Source organism: Mytilus galloprovincialis, chromosome 11 (assembly GCF_965363235.1).
Source record: "Mytilus galloprovincialis chromosome 11, xbMytGall1.hap1.1, whole genome shotgun sequence".
NCBI lineage: Eukaryota > Metazoa > Mollusca > Bivalvia > Mytilida > Mytilidae > Mytilus > Mytilus galloprovincialis.
The window spans coordinates 63,281,169-63,293,938 of NC_134848.1; positions in this window are offsets into that span (position 1 = coordinate 63,281,169).

The window sequence follows — 12,770 nt, forward strand, 5'->3', positions numbered from 1 at the left end:
AAAACACGACAACTTTTTTCTGGAGTATAATCATATGGTAATTCATAGACTTCTCCCATTTAACAGTAAAATAAAGAAAAACGAAACCAATTTTACTGATACATAATGTACATTTACCAATACAGTCAAACCTGAGTAAACCGGACCCTGAATAAACCGGATTCCTGTTCATTGCAGCTGAAAATTAAAGTCCCATTTTTTCCTTCAAAGTCTTTGTTAAAATATCCTTTGTAAACCGGACCCTGTTTATTCAGGGTCCGGTTTACTCCGGTTTGACTGAATATGATATTTAAAGGAAACAATATAATGTAAAAGTTTTATTACTTCTTATTTTTGTGTTTTTAAGAATCATCTACATTTGAGATTGCCTGTACCAAGTCAGGAATATGACAGTTGTTGTCCTCCGTTTTGTGTGTTTTATCATCTGATATTACCATGTGATTAGGGACTTTCCGATTGAATTTTCCTCTGAGTTCAGTATTTTTTTTTTATTTTACTTTATACATACAGCATTGTTCAGGTGGATTAAACTTATTCTAATATGACGTCCTCTTTTGTTTTGGAAACAAATTCATGCTGTAATAACAATAAATCATTCTCTCATTGTGTGATTTACAATGATGTTTTAATAACACAATGAAAATATAACCTTAAAGCATGAAACAGCATCATATACATCTAGATATTATATTTCTGACAATTTTGTACACTTTACTGACTTGATAGAGTTTAAAGTAGAGAATTAGAGTAACAAAGTTTGAAAAAAATGCATATTCGTTATCAAAATTTCAAAATTAAAAATCAAATGCTAAAGGGGAACAAAAATAATCAAGTGTCGTTAAATGGAGAAAAAATAATGAAACAAAAATGCTAAAATTGACTGCAATATTGGTAAAACCACTTGAATGTGAGCTGACACATTGTGTGTTAAATTTTCGTTCTTATTAGTAAAGTCACTTTTAGAAACATATAGATGCAGAGAGAGGAAGACTATCTTTATATGGGTTTAAAGTCAGCCATTGATATTTATATATTTTGTTTTGGTTTGACTTCAAGTTTCACTTGTTGCACCCCTCAATTATAATTTACTTATTGAAAATAACCTAAATAATACTTTCGTCGAACGCATTGTACATCTTTTGTTTTTTTTTTTATATAAATTTGATAAAAAAAAAACACTATATAATAATACCAAGATTTATGATACATATGTTTGATATGCGACTCATCAAATTGAAGATGTAAGACAAAGGAAAAAATACTTCAGAAATAAATTTAAGTATATTTCAAAATATGATGATACACAATATTACTGATTTTGATATCATTAAGACAGTACATGGTTTTATCTGTTTATAAAATTATGACGGAAATCAATATCACATCTGTTTCAATATGATATATAACGAAATCAATATAAAAGTGTTAACAGGTTCTTTTGTAATCTCCGAGTAAATAATATCATGAAGATATATGATTAGGTATAGGAAGATGTGGTATGAGTGCCAATGAGATAACTCTCCATCCAAATAACAATTTATAAAATAAACAATTATAGGTCAATATACGATATTCAACACGAAGCCTTGGCTCACATCGAACAATAAGCTATTAAGGGTCCAAAAATTACAAGGGTAAAACCATTCAAACGGAAAAACACACGGTCCAATCTATATAAAAAAGTATGACTTCCGTTGGAATAACCCATCATTTGACATGCGTAGAATAATCCTACTAAATGAGTCTAAATGGTCCATCCATGTGTTTCTCTTTTTCGAGTACCAGTTTAATTTTCAGCTTCCTTTGTCTCCGGTTCTAGTTGACCATTTGCAAGACCAGAAATAATTAATTCAATGACTTACTTTGTTCTCATACCGTAAGGCAACACTAAGCCACTTATCGTCAGGCAACGACACTTTATTAGTGGGGTTCGTGTTGCCTAGTCTCAAGTTTTCTATGTATTGTTTTCTGTACTATTATTTGTCTGTTCGTCTTTTTATTTTTAGCCATGGCGTTTTAGTTCATTTTCAAGCTAAGTGTTTGACTGTCCCTCTGAGATATCTTTCATCCCTCTTTTATTAAGTTCAACATTTTATCGACATTAAGTCTCAAGTGAGAAATATTCAAATGCTTATTTTTAAATCAAGATTTAAAAAAATTAATATGGCATGCTGCCAGTATGGCATATATTTGTCTCTGGCAAAGTTTCATGAGTTTGCCTTGATTTTTCCCAGGGTTGTCAGTAGTAGCTTTCTAATATTTGAATTTTTATTCGAGAAACGTTAGCAAAACTTACCTTTCTCACTTTTTCCTGTGCATCTTATTCTCATCGAGTTTAAGGAGGTAGACCTTGTTCAGGGAGATAACTCTTTAATTCAGTGATGCGTTTGTAAAAGTAAAGTTTCATCAATGTATTTCAAGCATTTACCTGAAACAGATTTAAAATAATCTGTATATCCGAGAAGCATAGAAATATATTTATGAAAATGGCTGACACAAACGTACTGATGATTTTTAGAGTTATTTCCCTTAACCTAGGCCTACCTCCTTAAGGAGCGTCAGGAACTTTAGTATGGGTAATTTATTGTCCGTAGCCTAAAAGGGCAATAACTTAAAATACACACTATCAAACACTTCATACATATCATGCTTTTGAACGTTTTTCTGGATTTATTTCATCAGGAACTCCAAAACCTGAATATTCGAAAACCAGACAAGCGCATATGAGAAAAATTTAGGAATCTATCGGACATAAAAGGACCTAAATATATGAGTCAACTCCTATAAGACATACTTTGCTTGATGGATTTGGAACCTTTTTCTTTTAATAATTTTCTAATTTATGAACGGCACCTTTATAAAAGAATATGTCATAAATCAGGTTATAAAGATATTGACAAATATAATAGCTTCCCATGTTAGAATTAGTATAAATTGCTTCCCATGTTAAAATAAGAATAAATTGCTTCCCAACGTTAAAATAAGCATAACATCCTTCCTATGTTGAAATGAACATAACGTATTGAGTGAAAGACTTTTTCTTTAACAAAATGAATATAAATTGGCGCACATAATAAACCGTTAATTGAAAACTACTGTGGTTAGTAAAGATTTATTGTGACGACACTTTAACGTTTGTTTTTTGTAGTCGTTTGTCATCTCATATCATTTTTTTTTTTGTAGTCGTTTGTCCTCTCATATCATTTGTTTTTTTGTAGTCGTTTGTCCTCTCATATCATTTTTTTTTTGGTAGTCGTTTGTCCTCTCATATCATTTGTTTTTTTGTAGTCGTTTGTCATCTCATATCATTTTTTTTTTGTAGTCGTTTGTCCTCTCATATCATTTGTTTTTTTTGTAGTCGTTTGTCATCTCATATCATTTTTTTTTTTTGTAGTCGTTTGTCCTCTCATATCATTTGTTTTTTGTAGTCGTTTGTCCTCTCATATCATTTGTTTTTGACAAAAGATAAACCAGAAACTATTATCGAATGATACACCTAAAGACCTGTTTATTATCTTGACATAGAGAAAGTGGAGACACAATACAAAGGGTGCCATGCAACAAAATCACACATATACTATAAATAAAACAGTAGTAAACAGTTACACATTTTTATTGTCATTATAAAGATATTCACAATGTACCAGTTGCCAAATATATTATCTAAACGAAAACAATATTTTCTGAAAACCTAAATATGATATTTATAAAACAAGAGACTAACTTGTGATCTACCGAATAACTTATTTTTACCTGAGTTATGATAAAAGAGGGACGAAAGATACCAGAGGGAGAGTCAAACTCATAGATAGAAAAAAAAACTGACAACGCCATGGCTTGAAATAAAAGAACAAACAAACAAGAAATAGTACAGTAGACACAACTAAGAAATCTAAAGACTAAGCAACACGTAACCCACCAAAAACCTGGGGTGAACTCAGGTGCCCCGGAAGGGTAAGCAGATCCTGCTCCACATGTGGCACCCGTCGTGTTGCTTATGTTATTAGAAATCCGGTAAATATTATAATTCAGTAGGTCACATTCGTGAAAAGGGAAAGGGTATTGTAGCTTCGACATAAGGAACATATCCGATATCACCTGTGAAACGGTTATTCCATAATGGTAAACCAACTCGTGATAGTGTCCGTAAAATTTACGAAGGGATAATAAGAACTTCACCATTTTAACTCTTGGTTTAATAGCTTTCTTGTGCGGAGCAATCCTCTTTCAAGGAAATCATGATAGAAAATACAAGCCCGGGAATATCGTATCAATTGGGAGATATATACTCCGTATGCAGGCGCTGCTGGAATGTTGCTACATAGAAATGGAAAGTTCACAATTGGGAAACTGAAATCATCTCTTTTGTTGTAAAGTTTTGTTTTTACCCACCCTCATTGTTTCTAGATGTAAGTCAAGATATGAAGCAGACTTAGCTGTATCTGTAATATCCTTTATCACCAGTTCGGTGGGATAGATTCGTTCAACATAGTCACCAAAATTTTGTATTATTTATTGAGAGAACATCATCTATATATCGGAACGTAAATAGTTATCAAAGGTACCAGGATTATAATTTAGTACGCCAGACGCGCGTTTCGTCTACATTACACTCATGAGTGACGCTTAGGTCAAACTAGGTATAAAGCCAAAACAAGTACAAAGTTAAAGAGCATTGGGGACCCAAAATTCCAAAACGTTGTGCCAAATACGGCTAAGGTAATCTATTCCTGGAATATAAAAGCCTTAGTTTTTCGAAAAAAATCTAAGTTTTTGTAACAGGAAATTTATCAAAATGACCATATAATTGATATTCGTGTCAACACCGAAATGCTGACTACTGGGCTGTTGATACCCTCGATGACGCAACGTCCACCAACAGTGGCAACGACCCAGTGTTGTAAATAGTTATCAAAGGTACCAGGATTATAATTTAGAACGCCAGACGCGCGTTTCGTCTTCATAAAGTTGAAGGATATTGCTAAGATAACACGAACAACCCGATGCGGGCCACATGTTGAGCAGGATCTGCCTACTCTTCTAGAGGACATTTGTTTTTTTATGTACTATTGTATGTCTATTAGTCTTTTTTAGCGTTTCATACCCCTCATGAGTTCGCCTCTGTAATATGAATCAATCATTTTATTATTGACTGTAAATACAAAGTTAGCACGAGATTGAATCGAAAAGACTATGAATCCCCTGTACTTCGTGCTAAAGACCATTTTAAAAAGCACCCATAAATTTCTTCTCTATCGTAATACTGTATATATTTTTTAAATATTTCAATACAGAAAATTAACATTAAATTGAAAAAGATTAAAATATAATGAATATTGTAATATAGTTTGTGACTTCATGGAAATATATGATATTGTTCTTTATTATCATAGATAACAGCTGAAATCTAGAAATAAAGTTTAAATGCAAATAATGTCTTCCTTCGTATTCACATTTTTTCTTTTTAAAAAAAACGACCCATTTGTTAAAAACAACTAAGACATCTTAAAATTTGCCCTGTAAAAACCAGGGCAGTGAAAATGCTGAATTTTTAGTTAAATTGAAGGAAATAGTTTTGGCCTTAAATATGTATATTCAGAATAAGATCAACTGTCATGAATAAATAATAAAATTACGTTTATGTGTTTGAGCTTTTGATTTTGAACTTTTCGTTTTGAATTTTCATCGGAGTTCGGTAATTTTGTGAATTTATTTTTTGATATGTGATTCATCAAATTTAAAATGTAAAGGAGATGACAAAATACTTCAGATACACATTTTGTATTTTTGAAAATATGAAAATCAACATTTTAATTTATCACTAAGACAGTACATGATTTTATCTTTTTAGAAAAAAACCAAGGAAATCAAAATCACCTCTGTTTCCGTATGAAATATCACGTAAAAACTGTTCATAATATTAAATCTATATGAAAGTGTTTACAGGTACTTTTGTATTATCTAAGAAAGTGATATAATTGCAGACATATGCTTGATATTACTGTGTAGGGATAACATATCAGACCAGTTAATATACGTAAAATAATCCTTTTAATGAGTCTGAATGGAGTTACAAATTACAAGGTCATTAAGATGCAATTTTACAAATTGTTCGATCTTTCAAGAGACAGTTTCAAATTTACGCTATGTTTGTTTCGGGTTCTAGTTGAGACATTGCAGAACAGACATAATTGATTCAATGACTAAATTTGTTCTTTACCTGAAAATGCATAAATATTTTATCACTAATCGTTAGGCAGAAATTTGTCACTAACTGCTAGGCAACCACAGGCAACTTATCGTCCGACAAAAGTTGGCTACAATTCGTAAGGCAACAATATGCAACTTATCGTTGGGCAATTATTTGCTACTATAGTTAGACAAGAATGTGTCACTTATCGTTTGGCATCAATGTGCTTCTTATCGTTAGACAATATACAAATTTCTTAGGCAACGATGTGATATATTATGTAAATTATCGAAAGACCACAATATGCTACTTATTATAAGGCAACAATTGGTCACTTGTCGATAGGCACAAATGTGTCACATATTGTTAGGCACAATTTGCTGCCTGTTGTTATGCAACAATATGCCATTTAACAAGTTAACTATGAACTATGTGATATAGATACAATGGATAAGCGTTGATTCTTGAAAAAGAAACCATGAGCCCGCAGGGCGAATGGTTTGTTTTTCATGAATCAACGCTTATCCATTGTATCTATCACTTAAACTATTGTGATAAATAAATGTCTTATGGAAATTAACGCCTATTCTTAATTAGAAAGTATTGTAAGTGAGTTTAATTAACCATGATATTGTATCAAACGATCCATTACAATAAATTAAATATCACAATTAAATGGTTAAAAAAATACAAATATATTATAACACAACACGTCTGCCCTTAAAGATCTTCATATCATCAGACATCCGAATGTTATCTGTTTTTACAAAATAAGACATATTCGAACTTATTTCTATTTGAATTGATCTTAATGGATATGGAGAATTTGTCAAAGGGATAACAACCCAACAAAAAACATTATATATAGCGCATATAATAAGTATGTTTCCGAAATTTCTAGCAATAAGCCTAATTCAAAACAAATCACGATTTTCTAGCATAGGAATTTTCGAATTAAAATTTGTAAAATTATGTAGTAAAACAGATGAAATCATATAATATTAATTAATAAATAAAAAATGGACCAATATTATGCAATCCATTTTTGTTTTGTTTGAAACATTTGGAATAGCCAACCATTATCCGATAATAAACGACCAAAATCGCTTTTTTTACACAAAATATCCACAATAACATTCAAAACAAAGAACAAAAACTGGAAATCTAGACTATTGGAACAACAAAGAGAATTCAAGGATTCGACCCTAAACAGACAAGTCCTTAGCTTTAACTCATTTATCTTAACTACGAAACCTCGTGGCTACCAACTCATACTATACGATTACCTATTATGTATATATAAAGGTACAAGCCCTGTGTGTCTGTTGTACCGATGTATATCATATATTCATTTATAATATAAAATAGACTTTTAAATCGTAACCGATTGGTAGCCCAGAGGTTTCGGCGATATGTTAATGTCAGTAACAAATTACACAACTTATAGACGGGTTCGATTCCCAGTGAAGGCATATAGAAATTACAAAAATGAAAGGTAAGTTTTTAAAAATAATTCCATTAGTGAACAGAAATCAGGAAATTAGTCAATTCAAACTTAATGATATTAGGCACACAAGGAAACAATAGAATATAATCTGGTGAGTCCATTTCAGCGACGGATTTAGGAAGCGTTGATTCTAGAAAAAGAATCAACGGTAAATGAATAGGCTGACGTCATCACAATGGTTTAATCATGTACAAGTGTTTATGACGGAACATGCTGAAAATTAACAGTATGATTTTGAATGGATTATCACAACTTGTTTTTCTAGTTTTGTCTACTTGAAAAAAAAACATCTGTTTATTTATAATCAAAATTGCATGAGGTTCTCATATTTGAATTAGCAAAAGCTGCACATACGGAAACTGTCAATTCTATATGTTTTATGAGTGTCTGACATTAAGTTGTACATTTTATAGATATTCGATATTTAGTAAGAAATATCCAAATGCTTATTTTAAATTCAAATCAACGTTATAACCTTTCTTCCCTCTTTTTTTTATCGTACCTCATCTTTCTCTCTCTTTCCAGTACACCTTATTCTAATCGAGTCTCAGTGACATTACTATGGGTAATTTTATTGTCCGTACCCCAAAAAGTAAATAACACCAAATACACATTATTAAACACTACATACTTTTATTGCCTCGAAACGCTTTTTCTGGATTAACTTTCACCAGGAACTCCAAAACCTAAATTATGAAAACCAGACAAATGGGCAAATGCGTAAAAAAGGACATAAACATATAAATCAAATTCTTCTCAGACACACTTTGCCTGATGGATTTGGGACCTTCTCGTCTCAATGCTTTCTTAATATTTAAATGTTATAAATCAGCTCAGTTTTAAAGAACTAAAAACTGAGCTGATAAAATCATCAGAAACCAACAGTCCACCAGCAGTGATATGGACCTAGTAAAAGACATAACATTTGAACATTTTTGTTCTGCCGAATCGTTTTATTTTTAATTTTAAAATTTCGATAACGAATATGCATTTTATCTCAACTTTGTACTCCAATATTCTACCATAAACTCATTCATAGGGTACTAAAGACATACAGAGGTACATGGTCCTTAATTTATCAATTATTTCAAGGTAGATATGTAAAGGTTCTGGTCCCGACCTCACCTATCATGATGTATAATTAAGTCTTTCCACTTTTCTGTGGAAAGACTTATTGTTTTTGTTCTGATTATTATTATTATTATTATTATTAAGTCTTTCCACTTTTCTGTGGAAAGACTTATTGTATTTGTTCTGATTATTATTATTAGGTCTTTCCACCTTTCTGTGGAAAGACCTATTGTATTTCTTCTGATTATTAGGTCTTTCCACTTTTCTGTGGAAAGCCTATTGTATTTGTTCTGATTATTATTATTATTATTTTTTTTTTTTTTCCGCCAAATTTTGTTCTTGCGATAAATGTTTGTTTCGCAATATGTCGCTTAGATTTTTTTCATATTGTATCGCATAGTTTATGCGCTTTTAAATTTCACCCTGCTAAGCCGAACCATTTTCTTTGTAAGAGTTATCTCCCTATTCACTGTTTGTCATGTGTGTGCATCTCCTTCGTAACAAAATAAGAAAGCGACAAAATTCTTTTTACAAATTGTTCGTTACATCCTCAGGAATTTTTGGCTAATTTGGATCGAAGCGATTCGATGAAATTTTATAGGAGTTATGTACCTTTACGGAATAAATTTGTCGGTATGTTTTTTTAACTCATTAACCGTTAACCGTATAACCCTGGAATGTTTTTATTTGAGTCCCCTGGGTCCTAACTTAGAAAATTAGGTCAAGGTCAAAGGTCAAGGTCATATTTTAGATTTTCATATGTCTTTGATTTCCCTATAATTCTTGAATGGTTATAGATACAGAAAATTTAAGCAGTGAAAAATGTTCAGTACTTCAAGGGGCAACTTTGTTACATTATGACTGTATTAGTTTTACCATTATGTAAGGGACATAACCCCCATTGATGGTTTATAAAAAGCCATTATTAGGCAAAACTCTTAAACAAAAGGTCCTTGACCCATAGGGTCTTTTGTAATGACATTGTGAAGCAATGACCTTGACAAAGGTCACAAGGTCAAAGGTCAAGGTCATGTACATATGTGATTTGGGGCACGACTTGAAGAATTTTATGTGTGTTTGCCAACCAACCAATCATGATCAATCAATAATGATCAATCAACAAATCATGATCATGATCAATCAACCAATCATGATCATGATTAATCAACCAATCAATCATGTTTTCGTCTCATGTGTTTAATATAGGGTTCAAGATCTCCTTTGTTTCTTTTTCGCTGTTTCAATTGACCCTTTCAAACGTGTTTAACCAACCAACCAACCAACCAACCAACCAACCAATCAATCAATCAATCAATCAATCAATCAATCAATCAATCAATCAATCAATCAATCAATCAATCAATCAATCATGATCAATCAATCATGTTTCCGTCTCGTCTCGTGTGTTTAATATAGGGTCCAAGATCTTCTTTGTTTCTTTTTCGCTGTTTCAATTGGCCCTATCCAACGTGTTTAACCAACCAACCAACCAACCAACCAACCAACCAACCAATCAATCAATCAATCAATCAATCAATCAATCAATCAATCAATCAATCAATCAATCAATCAATCAATCAATCATGTTTCCGTCTCGTGTGTTTAATATAGGGTCCAAGATCTTTTTTGTTTCTTTTTCGCTGTTTCAATTGGCCCTATCCAACGTGTTTTACCAACCAACCAACCAACCAACCAACCAACCAACCAACCAACTAATCAATCAATCAATCAATCAATCAATCAATCAATCATGATCATGATCAATCAATCATGATCAATCAATCATGATCATGATCAATCAATCATGTTTCATGAAAAATTGAAATTTAATATTGTTCTTGCGTCACTTCTGAAAAAAAAATCCACATGTACTCTGAAACTACAAATACAATCGACCTCAAAATTTGCAGTCAGCAGGGCATACATGTACTAAAAGTTTATAAAAAAACTTGGTGCAGATATCTCTCAAAGCTTTTCCTAGAGAAAAGAAATTGCAATGCCGTAAAAATTGCTTGCTAGGTCCGAAATTTCAGTAAAAGCCTACAATAAAATGTCCGCTCCGAGATTGAAATACTAATCTGTGTTACAAACAGGTGCTGAAAAATGTACATTATCAGAAAATAATCAATAAATGTGTTTTAAAGTTAAACCGGATCAAATAAATCCAAATCATGCACTGCTTGTAAACTGTCATCAAAATGTCAATTTCCTACAATGACAAAAGAAATTACATTGTGTGCATTCCGTCTCTATACATGTTGTCTGTTCAAAGTCCCCACCTAAAAAGGAATAAAAAGACTATCTTTTCGTTATTATAAACCCGTGTCACGTGATGTGGCGCGCGCGCTGTACCTAAAATAAAAGAAAAACTTTCCAAACTAAACATGAAACTTCTCCGGTAACAATAATATAGACCCCATACAGAAACAAACAAACAAACAAACAAACAAACAAACAACCCCCCCCCCCCATTCAATTAATTTTAAAGGGGGAAAGACCCCCTACAATTGCTTTTTTAAAGCAATTGATTTATATTTATTATTTTTTTTTTTTTTTTTTTTTTTCTTCCGCCTAATTTTGATATTGCGACAAATGTTTGTTTCGCAATATGTCGCTTAAATATTTCTCATATTGTATCGTACAGTTTATGCGCTTTTACATTTCACCCTGCTAAGCCGAACACTTTTCTTTGTAAGAGTTATCTCCCTATTCACTGTTTATCATCAGAGTGCATCTCCTTCGTAACAAAAAAAGATAGCGACAAAATTCTTTTTACAAATTGTTCGTTACATCCTAAGGAAAATTTGGCTTATTTGGATCGAAGCGATTCGATGAAATTTTATAGGAGTTATCTACCTTTACAAAATTATTTTCTCAATATGTGTTATTAACTAATAAACCGTCAACCATATAACCCTGGAATGTATTTATTTGAGATCCCTAGGCCCTTTATTAGAAAATGGGGTCAAGGTCAAAGGTCAAGGTCAAGTTCTAAATTCGGAATTTTCCATGTTTTTGCATTTTCTCCAACCCTTGAAAAGGTATGTATTAAAGAACAAGTGCAAAATGATTGCTATATAGTTATGAAGATATTTTACATTTGGTCTGATACAATTAAATAGCATCTAATAGGAGTTAGTGCCCCTGAAATGTCTTGATATGAGGTTATTTGATTATAACTTCAACTAAGTCCATTTCAATGGCATTTGACCTTGTGCAAAAGTTTGGATGACAAATGACCTTGAAAAATGACTACCGGAAGTGACCTTGAGAAAATTGGAAGTAACCTTCTTTGCAATTTTTTCGTATAAAAGTACTCAAAATCCATATATTTTGTCATATAGATACATAAACTGATTACTGAAGACTAAAAATGACTTCCAACAAACCGGAAGTGACCATGCATCTCCCATTCTAAATACAAAAGTATATAGAAACTATATATTTTTGGAATCAGTGTGAAAGAAGCTGTCATATTAGACCGGAAGTGACATTCATTTCACCGGAAGTAGCATATTATCTCCTTTATATCACTTAAAAATATGATTAAACCATTATTTATCGTATCAGTATGAACAACTATCTTCTTATCAAAATTTCTTTGATATGGAAAGACCTTCAATTGTTCTCTGAACAATTGGTTTTTAATTATTATTATTAAGTCTTTCCACTTTTCTGTGGAAAGACTTATTGTTTTTGTTCTGATTATTAAGTCTTTCCACTTTTCTGTGGAAAGACTTATTGTATTTGTTCTGATTATTATTATTATTATTATTATTATTTTTTTTTTTTTTCCGCCAACTTTTGTTCTTGCGATAAATGTTTGTTTTGCAATATGTCGCTTAGATATTTCTCATATTGTATTGTATAGTTTATGCGCTTTTAAATTTCACCCTGCTAAGCCGAACCATTTTCTTTGTAAGAGTTATCTCCCTATTCACTGTTTATCATCAAAGCGTATCTCCTTCGTAACAAAAAAAGATAGCGACAAAATTCTTTTTA